Raw genomic sequence first — 15583 nt, 5'->3', positions numbered from 1 at the left:
ACTGAACAACGATGAACGATTGCGTGTGCATGTCTGTGCATATACTGTGACTTTGAGCTTCCACATTGCGGGGTAGCAAGCCGGGCTCGTCCTGTCGGCCTGGTTAACCTGCTTGCTACTTCCTTGTCACCTCTCTCTCTCTCTCTCTCTCTCTCTCTCTCTGTTTATGTATTCCGCGATGTCCCGCAGTCGTCGATGATGCGTCGCCCTTCGTTTTAGTGATGGAGAGCAACCACACAGATAGTTGATTTTCGGCGACTCCAAGGCGGCACGACAGTGTTTGTCAGCCTTCCGTCATAGTTCACATGAACAATTGGTATTTGAGATTGAAGAAAAGATAGACCACCTGACTGAGAAGGGACAGCACGTCATTTTTCAGGGGATACCGAGTCATCGTGGCATTATCGCTAATAAACTTGCGGATAAAGCTACTCAGCTAGCTCACGGAAAAGAAGACTACTTATCGACACTGTTTTAAAGGACGAGTACTGGAAGTGATCGTATATTAGCACGCCAGTGCATGCTATCTGATTTGAATGAGTTATGTTTCAGACATGGCCGACTAGTATCCCTGGACCCTAACTTGAGCCTTATGTTATCACCTGGATCGCCCCAAGGATGTGCGACCCTGTTATGTATACTATTTGTTTGCGTGCAGCTATACCAATGCGGAGTGTGATCCCGCAGCATGTCATCACTATGGTGAAAAGGAATCGATTACTCGCGTCCCGGCGGCTGGGAGGAGTGAACCGCGACCCCGTGAAAGTTTGAAAAACTACGGTAGCCGCTTCTCGTGCAGCACGTCAAGAACATGCTTGGCCAGGGGGCCCGTACTGGGATTTGGGACAAAGAAACGTCATTCATATCTCTCTCTCTCTCTCTCTCTCTCTCTCTCTCTCTCTCGCTCCCTCTATCGGTTTTATCAGTCGCTTTCTGTACCAGTGTCCGTAATATTAGTTCGCAGAGGCCTCCACCCAGCGCTGTGCCGAACAAGTTCGACGACCCACCATTGTCGGAAGAGATAATCCTAAAGCATATAATAATAATAATAATAATAATAATAATAATAATAATAATAATAATAATAATAATAATAATAATAATAATAATAATAATAATAATAATAATAATAATATGCCAAAATAGGTTCGAATGGGGTTTACATGATCGAAATTAACTTGCAGCCATTAAAACACACGCCAACCCATGGCTGTCGCAGAGAGCCTTAGTGTGCTTATTCGAGGCAAAAACTCGTGCCTTCGTGATCTACCAGCCGCATCAGTGAATAAGTAATCACTCGCGAAGGGTGGCGGCTGGCGCTCGCACCGCGAAGTCAACACCGCCTGTGCACAGTTCTCGTATACGTGCTGGACCGCCTTCGAGCATGCGCTGCTCAATATCGTACGACACGAAGCTACAGGTGCGTTGCGAGAACCCTGCAGCGACAGATTCTGTCACCAGCGCAGTGCGGCTCACGTACAGTTGCACTTTACGAAGGCTGCGCGTAGGCTTATTGTTATTGTGTAGTCAAGTGCTGCTGGAAGGTGTGTCACCCCTATAGTTCCTGCTGTGTCCAATTTCGAGAGTACGCTGTATCCACCTCGTGCTTTGTGAGAAATTGCCGTATGCGGGGTTGGAGACAGCCAGTCAACTCAGCGCACGTAATTTTCTCAGCCAACTGTATCGGTTTCAGTTCCCAAGAGTGTTCTTTTTCTTTTCTTTTTTCTCATTGTATATACTGCATGTGAAATGATTAATCTGACTTCGTCACTGCATGGAAATTCCGTATGGGTTGTCGGCTTCGGGAGATAACGACTTGCCTATCAGCCACTTCTATCCTTCGCGTTATTGAAATATGAACGACGGCACGCACTACGTTCAACTAGAAAAAGAAAGACAAGCGCCTAACACCCTCAACGACTTGCGCGCTCAACTTGCGCGGACAGCTTGAAGTGATTGGTGACGACGTCTACGACGACGGGCTTACGCTGCGCAGAAATTCGACGAACGACGTAGGCACACATGCGGGCACACAAAGGAAGAGGAGAAAGCTCCGCAACCTTTCTAGGTTGCGCGAACGGGGGCCTCCAGAGCTGAGATGAAGCAAAGTCGCTGGCACCTCTGAATTCCGCATTCTTTCCGCGACTGTTGCACGAACAATGGAGGCAGATTTTTTTTTTCTTTTTCTAAGCCACAAAGGATAATACACCTTGGAATACAAAATTTCGTTTCCACGACAATGGAAAGAAAGCTCGAATGGCGGCCGCCAGGAGCAAGGCTCTTACCTCGTGTGTTCCGCTCGCTGCGGCGAACCTCGAGGTGCACGTTCCCATCGAACTTCTTCACCGCTGTCTGTTCATTTCAACAGAAATTGGCGTTCACTCTAAATGTACGTTGAAGGAATATATTAAGCCCAGTTCGATCGATAAGTTAATCATCTAGAAGTGTATCATCGTTTCCTGTGTGCCAATATAATGATTTTGTCACGCAGAAAATTGAAACCGAAGGTCCCGCTGTTGCTCGTCTTGACGTAATCCCAACGTGACTTCCCTTTCAACCACTCTCCGTAAATCAGCCAATGCCAACGTCACTTGAGCATAGGCCACAAAATGTAGCGCCCTTCTGATTTTTCGTTTTCGTCATTTTCTCGCTTAGAAAAGCTCCGTTCTCGTTATGAATGACGAATTCGCTATTACGGAAGCCTAGTCTATCAACCTAGCTTGACTTGATAATTTCCTTTAGTGTAACATCAAAGCAATCGGGGAAGCAAGTGTGACGGCTGCGATCGCGAACAGGACGAGTAGAAGACTCACATGTGTTTCAAGCCAATAACAGCAGCTGTGTATTCACTCATCAGCAACAACAGCCGATTTACGTTACAGCCCTCCAGTGCGCATTTTGCTTCTTTGCGTCTAGTGAAAGTAATCTGTCTTACGCGCGTCAACATTCTAGCGAGATAAAAAGCAGACACTGCTTGAACGATCGCTATACGACGTATACCGAGGGGACTGACTGGTCCGTAGCCAAAATGGCATGTAACGACGACAGGGGTCGGGGAGGTGATTTGCATACACTCGTATTGTAGTCGTGGAGAATAAGGGGAACTGGTGGGGCTCGATTTTCGTTGGCCACAATCGTACGAGGTGACAGATAACCTGTCACTTGGCAGATGAATCTTAGTTATACGGAAGACCTGCGACTCCATACTGCGACTGGTAACGTGACAGTTCGCTGTTGTCCTATTCTGTTCCGGCTGTGTGCCTTTCGTGTTAGAAGATAACCGATGAACTGTGCCTGTAAATAACCTCGGCGTGCAGTTCCTACAGCTGCACTGTAGCGAAGTTCTTACTATCATTTGCTTTGTGTAGTGTGGTTAGCCGACGTGCATCACGCATGCCCGCGTGCGGGCCGTTGAGGAATAAACACAAGAGACAGAACGTCACAGTGAAACACACCCAATTGTATTCAAAATATCAAAAAGAAGCAAAGCATAACAATACATCCCCCACTAGAGACCCGTGTGAGCTCACGGCTACCGGGGAAGGCTTTAGCATTGTCTGGGCATCGTGGTTTCAACGCTTCATTTTCTTCCCCCACCACACTTTTCATTCGAGTCATCCAAAGGGTCCACCTCAAATAACTGTTAGCTTATTGACTACTACCTTCGTTAGAGACGCAAAGTGTTACTCATGCGTGGGCTTGAATTAACCTATTATTAAGCGTTTATTAGCTTAAAAGATAGTACATATGGAACTTAACAAAGATACTTAGGAAGAAGTTATGGACCGTGAAACGAGTGATTGAATGAATAACGATAGACGGGGCATTAACAGAGGAAGATAGCGATGTGAATTAGACACCAAGCGGGATTAACCTAGTTAACATCAAGACAAAAAGGGCAGAACATGTAATGCGTAGAGGAGGTAACCGGTGGTCTATTAGAGTTACAGAATGCATGCCAGCGGAATGAAAGCGCAGTCGGGGACAGCAGAGAACTAAGTGGCGCGATGAAGTTGAGCAATTTGCAGGCATAAGAGGGTGTCAGCTGGTACAAGACAAGGGTAATTGTAGATCGCTAGGGCCTTTGTCCTGCAGTGTAGCTTCATATGATGATGATGGTGGGGATGATGATGATGGTGATGATGATGATGATTAGTTGAGAAGTAACCAACATACAAGAAAGGTAGTTTAGCCGAACATGTGAGAAGGAAAAACGCACCAAATAACGGAAAGATTTAGAATGTGTGGCAATTATTACCCATCAAATATAGTACATCGACTCTGGGCCGCATGAAAAACAGAGTACATGGCGATAAAATAGGCTGGAATGCCCGGTGGATCAAATGCTGACGAATGCCGCAGAATGACGTCGCCAATAATGTGCTCAAATATAACTTACGTCGCTTTCTAACTTAGATCAATGACGTAGCAGGCATTCTCTCTGATAATATGTCAAACTTTATCGTCAGATAATAAATGACTGTTTAAGGAGTCGTAAACTGTCCCCAGACCCGGCCCCTCTGTGTCTGTTAGGCAATCGCGAACTAACAAACAAATAAAAACTGCTTCTAACCTGTCAGCACTTCGTTCCTGCGAAGGGATGTCGCTCGCATGAGGAGATGATAAATACAATACGGCAAAATGTTCTTAATATTTAATTTCACCAATTCAATCTCAAGATATGAGTTAATTATATCATTGGCAGTACAATTCGTTTGCTCGTGAGATGTGATTAAAATAATAACGATGATTCAGAGTAAGACGGACAACTCAAATGACCAACAGTGGCTTGAACCAAGGAATTTGTAAAATTTTCATCTTCGAATCCCCTCCCACACACATACGCGGTCCGATAGAATGTGCCGTCCTATATGCATTCTTAGTCGAGTTGAAGCCTGCTAACCTGAAGAAGGGGCTATTACTATTGTGCAGCACCCTCGCTTGGAGACGGAAGGAAACAATATAGAGGAGGCAATAAACGAACTTTCATCGAGTACCGTTCATAATTTCGCAGGACGAATGTGCTGTTAAAGGAGAACCACGCCCGGTTAGACTGGGGGTCGCATAAAAGGCGGCGCCCTGTAGGCGCGCTACACGGAAGAAAAGGGCACCGGAAAGAAGAGACGCCTGTTTTTGTTGACCCGTAGGTTGCACCGCGTGCCGGCGGCGGCGCGACGCCTCTGGCGCTGCCAACGTACAGCGGGGGCAGGCATGCAGGCAAAGGCAAGCAGGCACACGCTTATGCGTGGCTGTCCGGAGATGCCTTGACCTTGGAGGCGCGAGAGCTGCTGCCGGCATCGCCGCCACCGCCGAAGCAAAGGCAGCAGCAGCACAGGCAGCGCGCGCTGGACGTCGTTGCCGCCGGCGCGAGCGCGTGAGTCCGGCGCACCGCGAGCATCTCGCCGCCGCCGCTGCCGCCGCGTTCATCCCCCTCGCTCGGCTGCGACCCGGTTCGCCGGGCGACCGGTCCAGCCACTCCTTGGGCGCCCCCTTCTTGCCCGAGGAAGAAACCTGTCTCCCCCCCCCCCTCCATCGCCGACGAAAAATCCACGCGACCGACCGACCAGGCTCGGCTGCTCTGCCGTCGACCGCCGCCGCCGCCGCCGCGTTGCTGCTCCTCGATCCGAGGCCAACGTGGAGTTGTTCAACCGCAGCGCTGCTCTGCGGCAGCCTCTGGTCTTTCTAAGCGGCCTCTTCTTCTTCTTCTTCAACCTCATCCCTCGGGCCTGAGCAAGGAGTGCGCGTTCGTGTGTTTGTGAGTGCGTGTGGCGTGCCTTCCAAACCTTCTCGGGCCTGGGTGCCGCGCCCCCTTTTTTTTGCCACCGGGTCTGCACGCCAGTTTCGCGTGTTTCGCCAGTGTGCACGCTCCTCTGGATTGACTCACCTGCTGGCGGAAAAACGGAAAGAACGGATTGGACCGACCGACGCCGACCGCGAAGCCACGTAGCGTTTAAGAAGTAACGGTGCTTTCCGCAACGGTGCCCGGAATCTTGTGGCCTTCTCTTGGCGTGTCGCAGCTCGGCAGTAGAAAGGCCTTGGAGACGACGAAGGTGAGGGAGTGACAGAATATTTATCCTTGCCAGCGCATGTCGATCTATGTCGCATCGAATAGCAAGCTGGGCTTTGGGTCGTACCGACATACGGTGTTCAAGAAGTGTTTTGCTCATCTCGCGGCTGCATTGCTGAGCAGCTCTTCTCCCGGCGACTCGACTGAAATATATCATTTTGCCTAGTAGTGTAGCAAAGCCCATCGCTCTCGCCACCTTTAACACGAGCGATCTTAGCGAACTCTGAGTGAAAAGTGAAACAAACAGTAGTATGTGCCGCTTGTTTCGTTTCGCTGCACCAACTGAGGCTAGCTACTCTGATGTTCCTTCATTCTCGTCCTCTGTAATGCGGACATTATTTTATAGCAAACGGCCACTTCTTCAAAGAATTCAAGCTAGTTAGTCCTATACGGGCAAATTGCAGGTTCACACGAAGAAAATAAAATATTCGCGCACGAATGTTTCATCAGTACCTGTTAGGTGAATTTGTGTTTTGCTGGGAGCTGGAACACGAATTCCGAACGCATACCCATCTAGGCGCGAGTTTTTCATATTTGTGATATAGGCATCCAGACAAGCATCGAGAGACATAGGAAGAAGGACCAATAACACTTTCGGCAGGCTTTATGCTCACAAACGACTTTCCGCATGTAGCCGCGAACTCAAAAGTAATACGTATACCTCGCCTGTGCGCATTAAATAAAAGAAGAAAGAAAGAAAAACAGAACAAGTTGTCAGAATTAATCCAGAGGCACTCACTGCGTAACTCACAGACCCTCTGTTGTTTTTGTAAGGGAACCCTTATAATTCGATATGTGTGACCTGTACGTTTAACGTCTCTGGTTGGCAAAAGGTCGTGGGTTTCCGGAAGGGCGCGCATCATTTGGAGACGCAGGGCGGGCCGGCTACTGTGATTAAACATACCGCTCGAGACACATTAGTCCACAGCAGTCAGAAATGACGCCCACATAGAGACCAATTTATCAAGCCCTTCAGGATGACACGAAGTGAGGCAGTTGGACGTATCCTAGACACCCGCGATGGTCTCGCATTGTAACTATACCGTCCAGCTCACTGTGGTTCGTGACCATTCAGAAAGGCGGTAGGTAGCCAGGGTTGAGCAAGGTGGTCGTAATAATATTAATTCCCACGAATAATTCAGTACGAAAAACACAGAAAATAATGTTCAGTTTTGGTGCATTAGCGCGAGGTGCAAAGAGCCCACAAATGACTCTCGCAGTACGTGAAGAGCATCTGAAAGTATAGCTGCACAGTATGCTTACTTGGGGGCGTGACTTTTGAAGCCAGATTACACGTATAGGACTTAACGCGATGTGATTATTTGTAAGAAATTTATATTTGCATACTTGATGTTGTCGCAGCTCCGTGCCTGCTGAGGATTGCCTTGCGAAAACGCATAAGATAGCGTGTTCATTTACTGAAAAACGATCGGCACACGGTCCCAAGATCTTTGCTATCGCTATCTAGTTTCTGATTCTTCGTGATATTTGGTTGTGCTTTCCACGTCGACTGAGTAAGCACGATCCTCAGTAAGCAGTAATCACAGAAAATAAAAGCACAGCTCATATTAGCTTCAACTACGTGCCGTATGTTGCGGTATACCAAATGGGCCGACGCGAAGGAGAGAACTTACCGAGAAGATACCTGCATATATATATTCAGTTATAAAATAACCAGGTAGTCAGCATGATTCAGTTTCCTGTATGTTATTCTGCTCATCTTCAAAGTCTTAATACAGTCTCAAATACCCTAACGAAACGTAGACGACTTGCCCAGTTCACACCTGCGCATATATACGTTTATCTACGGTATGCAGCTCCGACATGCTATGCGGCCAGATCCTTCGTTCAAAAATGACAGAAGCTAGAGACAAACAAGGTGGGACACACTATGGCATAAAAAAGTCACAAGTTACGTAACTAAAAGGCCGAGATTGATATTAAGCTATATAAAGTAGTATATCAATAAGCTAGCTGCTAAAGAATGTGCTTCTAGCTTACACTACATACTCAGTTATGACTTTGATGTCGTTCAATAGTTATATAGCTTATAGTTTAGTAGCGCTGAATAGCTCGTAAGGACATCGCTAGTTTCGTTGAACCCCATGACGAGTGGGTTAATATACTCCGCAGTGATCTAACCTTAGCAAGCTGCAGTACAGATAAAAGCGTTGACGTTAGAAGAGGGAGAGAACGTACGTTGGCAAATGAGAGTACAGGTTAGGTTGGGAAACCAGATGGCGTAAAATCTGAGACTGAGTGCACCCTCCATTATCAGCAAGTGCCTTGCAAGAATGTCACCCTTCGCACATGTAATGTGTACCAGCTAACGTTGACCATGTTGTTGAACGAAAAAAAAAAAGGAACTGAAAAACATGGTGCAAGATACGATTTTAAGACTTACGGTGTTGGATCGTCAGAGGTCTGAAAACCTAACAGCGTAGATTTTATCATTGTACCTTGCACCGCGTTCTTTAAAACCTTTCTCTTTTTTTTCTTTGAACAGCTTGGCTAACGTTTAGCTGGGACACACGGCATATGAAGTGTCCAGCCGTGACACTACATGCGTTCTCTTGCCGTTTATAAAGAAGAAAACCGGAACGTTGACATCGGTCCCACCATTAGTTCGAACTTTAGATTCATGTGCTTACGCAAGCATGATAGCCCTGGTTTCAACAGAATATCGAAGCAGTTTATTCGAAGTCTTCATTTCTAAAACGGCCTGGCATAGTGACTAAAGCCTAAAGAACAAGTTAACATACATAACCTATAAAGCTGAATATTTAGTTCAAGTTATCAGCTTCCGGTTTTTCTCAGCCTTAATATATAAACAAAACTACTTTTCACACCTACTGTATTTTTTGCTGACTGAACATTACAGTACAGCTCAACAGAAGGCAGGAAGGTGGGAATTCTTACTTTAGTTTAAGAACAAGCTTAGAAGACGTGCTACAACGATGAGGTTGTTGTTTTCTAAACTATGCATTGGTGTCTTTTTTGTAGTTACCAGAGCAATTTTGGAGCTTTCAAGGTTGCCAACACAGTCTGCAGGTTTCACTGAGAAAGGGGAGGTTTTCGTTTAATATTTAATCATAACGCCCCCTCTCCCCCTTCACCAACCCACACATCCCCCACGAAGTCGCGACGATTCCAACAACGAGCCTAGTAGAACTTCAAAATTATAAAGAAGAAGAATTCACAGGAAAAAGACAAAAATGCGTTATAGAAAGCCCACTTACCGCAGTGAGCAAAGCGACAACAAGGAAAAAGCAGGAGCCAACGTTTCGGCAAGTGGACTTGTCTTCCTCAAGGCAAGTCCACTTCAGTTGTATCATATTAGCTGCAATTACTTACGTGAAGCCACTAACATTGGTATTATTAGCGAGTTTGTTCAACACCTGTACCGATACCTTGCAGACTTTGGTTGATACCTTGGTGATACCTTTGATACCTTGGTTGCGACACTTGTGTCATGTGCAATAAGGAAGCAACTATACGTTCATATGACTTTGAATGGACAGGCCCCTGCTTTGAAGGCTAAAAACGAAGTACCTGCGTATGCATTATTTAAAGCCTTATGGCAGAAGCCTCATCTTTTAAACTGAGTGGATAAAGTGGTAATGCACAATAAAAGCGTATGCACGGCGGCATAAGGTTATGAACACAGACGTTCTTTTTGAATATTCCTCACGCAGTAACAAATTCTCTTAGTAACGAAATCAAGCAGCAACTAACGCTGTGAATGCTTAGACAGTGGATCCTGAGACTTTCAAGTAGCCGTCAATGTTCAGGCTCCGCATTCGGCTTCAGACATCACTTCCATACGTCGGCCACAGTGAATAGCCCAAGAGTTGTGGGCCTAAAAGAGGCATTTTCTCGAGATCCTTTTCCGGAAACGATAAATCCTTCCTTTAGCCGTCGTTCTCAGATCATTTGCGCGCGCCTCGGCGCAGCGAAGGCTATAAAGAGCTTCAAACAAGAAAAGAAAGACGGAACAGCGGGAAGGCGAGCGCTATTTTCAGGCACATGCGGACCTTACGTGCCTGCTCCGAGCCCAGTACCTGCAGGCGGAAACGAGAGCAAACGAGCCGAGCGGAAGTGGAATACTCCTGCGGCGTACAGGGAACGGAGAGACCTTCTTCGTGCACAGAATTGGGAGTGCGAGAAAAAGCACACTCTATTGTCTCAGAAGGGCGCTATAAGGGCTGAAGAGTCGTTAGAAAAAGAAAATAGAAAAAGTCGCAAGGGGGTGTCGTAGAAACGCTTTTAGTCTTTTTCTTCTTCTTTTCTCTTCTTTCTTTTTCATTTTTCTTTTATTAAGAAAAACTAATAAATAAAACATGGTTACGCAACTTCTTAGATTACACATCATATTCCGAGGAAGTTATACTCCCCATATCTCAGGATAGGTATGGGTAAACAAAGCTATAATCATGACTCAAAAGCGGTGATTTACTAAATATATTGGAAAGATCAACAACGGGGTTTGCTGTACGCACTAGAGGAAGTTGCATTAAATCGTTTTCTTTCCTTTGCTCGGGTGCACCAATGTCCTGATTGCGCCGGCATTATCCGCATAGCGTGCGCAACGTCTATTTGCATGACGAGGCTCAGGACGGTGACTATCCCGTTCCACGTTTGCGCTAGACAAAGTATGCCTTTCCCAAATGAAGAGACATGTGTTAGCTTTACTCCGGTGGTACGTGGTTGCAATATTCGCAATTCGCAGAAATGTGTCGAAACTAAGATCCGCCACTGTTTGAGGAGCTCTTTCACATACGGTTGCTTCAGAGCGTGCTTCTCAAAGGCCTCATGCCTTTTCGATTTCCCCCTTTTAGTAGGCTTAATCGAAAGAAAGAGCGTTGCTGCGTTGTTAAGGTAAATGCGGGTCAACCGTCACTTGAGATTGTGATGATTGTGACGAATCGCGAACGCGCGCATCACGGGCAACGTTGCACGTTCTCATTTGTTAAAGCGACATCTCTATATACCCTCGCATATCTTACGAACTTACGATTGGATGCACACTGGGACACCGTTCAGGTTCGCTCAACACACTTGGTGTTTTGTGTTAGGTACTTCTAAAGTGGGTGAAGTACACCGATAATGCTATACCGTAACATAAAAGAGGTGGAGGGGGCATAGAGAACTTTACGAAATGGTCAAAACGCGTTGGTTCTTAAACTGTTTTGACGTTATTAAGCAACATCAACAATGGTAAATATCTTCCCCCTCCCCGTCTCCCCGCTTTTACCTGTTTTGGAAAGTGCAACATAAGACGTCTCGTTACCCCTCGCAGGGACTGTACTTATATATACAAGGACGCTCATCACACCACACTCTCAGAGATAGATCGGACCGCGCACGTACAAAATAAGCCCGATCATTAATATTAACGATTACGATGAAGTGCAATGCCCAAGCGTGTCGAACATTTTTCGCTGGTCCTGATTCGTGTCACTGGAAAGCGCATGACGCGCAAACGCACGCTGTCCTCTTGTACAGACATAAGCCTTTACATCGCATGTGAGTGAGTGAGTGAGTGAGTGAGTGAGTGAGTGAGTGAGTGAGTGAGTGAGTGAGTGAGTGAGTGAGTGAGTGAGTGAGTGAGTGAGTGAGTGAGTGAGTGAGTGAGTGAGTGAGTGAGTGAGTGAGTGAGTGAGTGAGTGAGTGTGTGTGTGTGTGTGTGTGTGTGTGTGTGTGTGTGTGTGTGTGTGTGTGTGTGTGTGTGTGTGTGTGCGGGCGTGCGTGCGTGTTTTCGCGTTAACAGCAGCCAGCATCGCCTATGCTATGCAAGCATGGATACCGCGCATCATGGGCCGTTTCTTTCGCGAGACGGTGGCAACAGCTGCAATTCAGTAGCGGGAATTCTTTTTTTCTCCTTACTCTCCCACAGCCTCTTGAACGATGTTTTGCTTTCGTTCTAGGCACCGCCGCGCCTGGCATTGCTCGTCTCAGGGCTACTAAATCGTCGAATTTTTCTCTCAGTGCACGCGGGAACTTCTATTTCGAGCTGTCCTCGACGTGGATGACCGAGGAGTGGGCGTGTGTGTGTGTGCACGCCGGCCGGCTCCGCCGTATACATCTGCAGAGGCTCGGAAAGTGTCGACGTTTTTCGGAATGCCCGCCGTACACAGCGCTGACCCTATTCTGGCGTCGGCGGCCGCGTAGAGGAAAGCGATGCGTCGGGCGCACCTTTCTCTCATGCTTCCAAAGCGTCGAACGCGGAGAAAGTGGACCAAAAGTGGCGCTACATAGCGTCGCCGTGCGTTGACGCCGTCCGCGTTTACGGCTATAGGCCCCGATAAATAAAAAACGTGAAATAAAGAAATCCGGCCTGATGGTTGCTGCTCTCGCTAGCGCCACCACTTGCTGAATGATGGGTGCTTTAACCTTCGAAGTGAGCAAACGGATTACTTTGCGAATCCGAAGCATGGGTTGGTGCCGTGTTTGTGATCTATACCACCGCGCTGCCCGAACTAACTGTTCGCTGTGCCTTTCCGCATGTGCTACAGGCTTGTTTCGACCCCCAACTCATTTTGTTCTTTGTTTTTTTTTCATTCGGTGCGAGAAAGAATGCACTGACTTCTTTGCGTGTGTTCTCTTATACACTAAAGCTGTGGAGCCACTTAGCGGTGACGTGTTGATCAGAGGCGGCTATTAGGCTGCCAAATACATGTCGCAAGGTGTTTAGGGCAGCCAGCGTAATGGCACCACGTGAGACTGCCGGGACTAATAACTGCATGATCTCGTACCTTGAAGAATAAAATACGCAGCAAAATAGCAAAATATGCGTGCAAACTGCGCAAGCTCGCAAATGCACCGACCTTTATATATAGCTATACGCTTCGGTTGTTCTTGACAGTTATCCTCCATCATTTTATTGAAATGTTAAGTTTTGGTCGGGTCAGTGTGATACGTATTGTCGCTCCCACCTGTACTATATAGGCACCGAGTAAGTTTAATCTAAAATGCTGCTGCTGTGTGGCGCGTAATCACGTCCACATTCCGCAGGCAGTTCTAGCCTTTAAGCCGTTCGTGCCCTACCTTTTCTCCCATGCCATTTGATAACTAAACTAGTTGCTTTATTTTTGCTGTATGCGCACTTGATCATGTTCGCTATGTTCCCTATCACCTTTCTCTTCAGCGCCGCACTTTGTGCTCGACGCCAGTATTATAGATCTCGGCAATCTACCAGCCTTGAGGAACGCGCCAGTCGCAGTCATTTGAGCGTGTCTCTCGCAGAAATCTTTGTTGGGGAAAAAAGATATGTCAGTACACCTTAATACCGGAGTGCAAGACTTCAAACTGAAGAAAGCTTTATCGGTTAACCCGCGTTTAAGAGACATCGTTCATAAGCTAGTTGTCTGTTAGGAAACCAGTGGTGGTTTTGTTCTCTTTGCCCGCGAGGGAACAGACACTGTTCTCTCAGTGCTGACCTTCCTTGTTTTTCATTCTTAGAGAAGGACAGCCACCTGCCCGCGAGCAGTGCGCTGTGATGTAGAAGTTGATAGCGCATGTCACCGCTGCAGCGTATATAGTTCGTACGCGCGTTTAGATAAGCAGATAGCACCCAAAGGCCTGCAGTGCTCGCCAAACACGTCTGACGAGCCTCGCTCCTGCCACGTACTCAGCAAATATCTGAGGGCAAATGAAATAGGGATTATTTCGACCAAGTGTACCCTATAACTTACACAACCGTTTATTTGGTAGCTGTGGGAATACACTCGCTCGAGCATACGTGGGCACATGTGCCCGTCAACACTTTTCGCAGTAAAAGGCTACTTTCCTCGCAAGAACAAACAGTGCGCACCCCACGACTTGCACGAAGGCATATACACCTGCAGTGCGTGCGTGCGAGTGCAGACCGATGAAATTTTCCAGTTAATCCTCATTCTTTAGCCGGATGATCATTTTCGTGGATCTGTCACGCTGGCATACTCCCGCGGCGCCGTGCGGGCAGTGCGTTCGCAACGCGAACGATCGGCGTGGCGCTATTAGCCACACGGCGGGATCCGCACACCCGTACACAATGGCGTCGTCTCTACGCGGACAGACGGACGGAAAGAGGGCAGACGGACGATGGCGCGGCCCGCCGACGTCGCCACTGGGTGCTTTTTGTCTTCGCAGCTCCCCCTCCCCCGTCGGCGCCGTTTCACTACAGACAAAACAAAACGCCATCGCGCCATGCGCTGGCAGCTCCCTTTGCCGCTGGCGCTGGCAATGAATTGGCGTGACCAGTCGGCGGGGGGCAGCAGCCAGCGGACTGCCTTGGACTTCGCCGCGCGTCCGTTTGCCTTTTGTACGCAGTGCTACGCGAGGCCGCGCGTGCCTTCCGCCCTCCGATGGCCTATATTCCTCAGTAATACCGAAGCGACGGCGAGCAGCGTTCCGGACGGTTACAAAGAGTCCGCCGGTCGTGCCTGCCCCGCGGCGAGCTGCTCCCGCGTGCTGCTGTCGCCGTTCGCCGCTGGCTGCGTGCGGCGGCTGCCTTTGGCCGACCCCGCGCTGCGCGCACGCAGTCGGGGCAGCCGGCCCTGTTGTTGCGGTGGATCACGCCCCGAGCGCGGCCACTGCGCCGCCGTCATCCGGCTTGTATCCGACTCTTCCTTTCCCGGGCTTCCTGCGCGTGCCTCGCCGCTCGCTGCCTGGCCTCGGAGCCGCGCACTCGTCGGCGGGTTCGCGCGGAAGGAGCCAGCTCCCCCCAACGCCTCTTCTTCGTTTCTCCTTCCCCGTAGAGCTTACAATGCCAGGCGTGTGCGCGTCTGGCGAGCGTGCTGAACGCCTCTCGGCGTATTCAACTTTCTTCGCCGTTCTGCGTACGCTTGCTGGCGCGCCTTTACGGTTCCCTTGCCGAAAGAAGAAAAAGAAGCGTAAGGTGAATGAAAGAAAGAGACCGCTAAGGGGGCAAAGAAAAACTGTCCCGAGTCCGAGAGGTTCAAAATCTTCACGCTCGCTTGCTCGCCGTCTCCACTGTGTCCACCGAGGTGACACAGTTCGCGCCTTCCGCGTCCAGCCTGCTGCACTCGGCTGCGCGCCGAATGCAACACTTCGGCGCATGCGTGTGCGCTTTCTCGGTGGTGACGCCTCGTCTGGATGGAGGAAAGCGGGAGGAAAAGACGAGAAACGAAATGGTCTGGACGAAGATGCTGGACGAGCGACTGAGTACACCCTACTTCTCCTCCGCGCGAAATGGTCCGTCTCCCCCGCTCTTCCTAATGTCGGTGGGTGGCCAACCGACACGGCGGCCGCTGCATTGCGGGGCACTTGGAATCGCAAGGTGCGGTCACATCTAAACGTCTTGGGCACGCGTGTTCGTGGCCGGTGCCATTCTGTGAGCTGCTTTCCTGTAAAGTGCGCTTTGTCCGCCTTCCGTTGAGTACTTTCCTGGAAGCCGCGGCACTTTTACTGCCGCTCGTAGTATTTTGTTCTTGATGTTCGTGTCGTGGTCTCTTGTAGCCGCTTTCATTAATTCTTTTGTGTGTGTGTGTGTGTGTGTGTGTGTGCGCGTGTGTG

General features: G+C 48.7%; 1 protein-coding gene across 2 annotated transcripts in view; it reads left to right on the top strand.

Moving 5' to 3' along the window:
- LOC135911330 (uncharacterized) overlaps window positions 1-15583 on the top strand; it is a 307264-nt gene that overhangs the window by 69196 nt on the left and 222485 nt on the right. The window contains exon 1 of one of the 2 annotated variants that reach the window (XM_070531854.1): window positions 5565-6050. The exons of the other annotated variant lie outside the window; for it this stretch is intronic. The gene's annotated coding sequence lies outside the window, so the exon portion shown is untranslated. Of the gene's footprint in view, window positions 1-5564; window positions 6051-15583 lie in introns of those variants that run through there. 2 annotated transcript variants of the gene reach the window in all.

This window comes from Dermacentor albipictus, chromosome 1 (assembly GCF_038994185.2).
Source record: "Dermacentor albipictus isolate Rhodes 1998 colony chromosome 1, USDA_Dalb.pri_finalv2, whole genome shotgun sequence".
Lineage (NCBI taxonomy): Eukaryota > Metazoa > Arthropoda > Arachnida > Ixodida > Ixodidae > Dermacentor > Dermacentor albipictus.
Note: the sequence above shows the minus strand (reverse complement) of the source record. Positions and strands in the feature narration are given on the sequence as shown.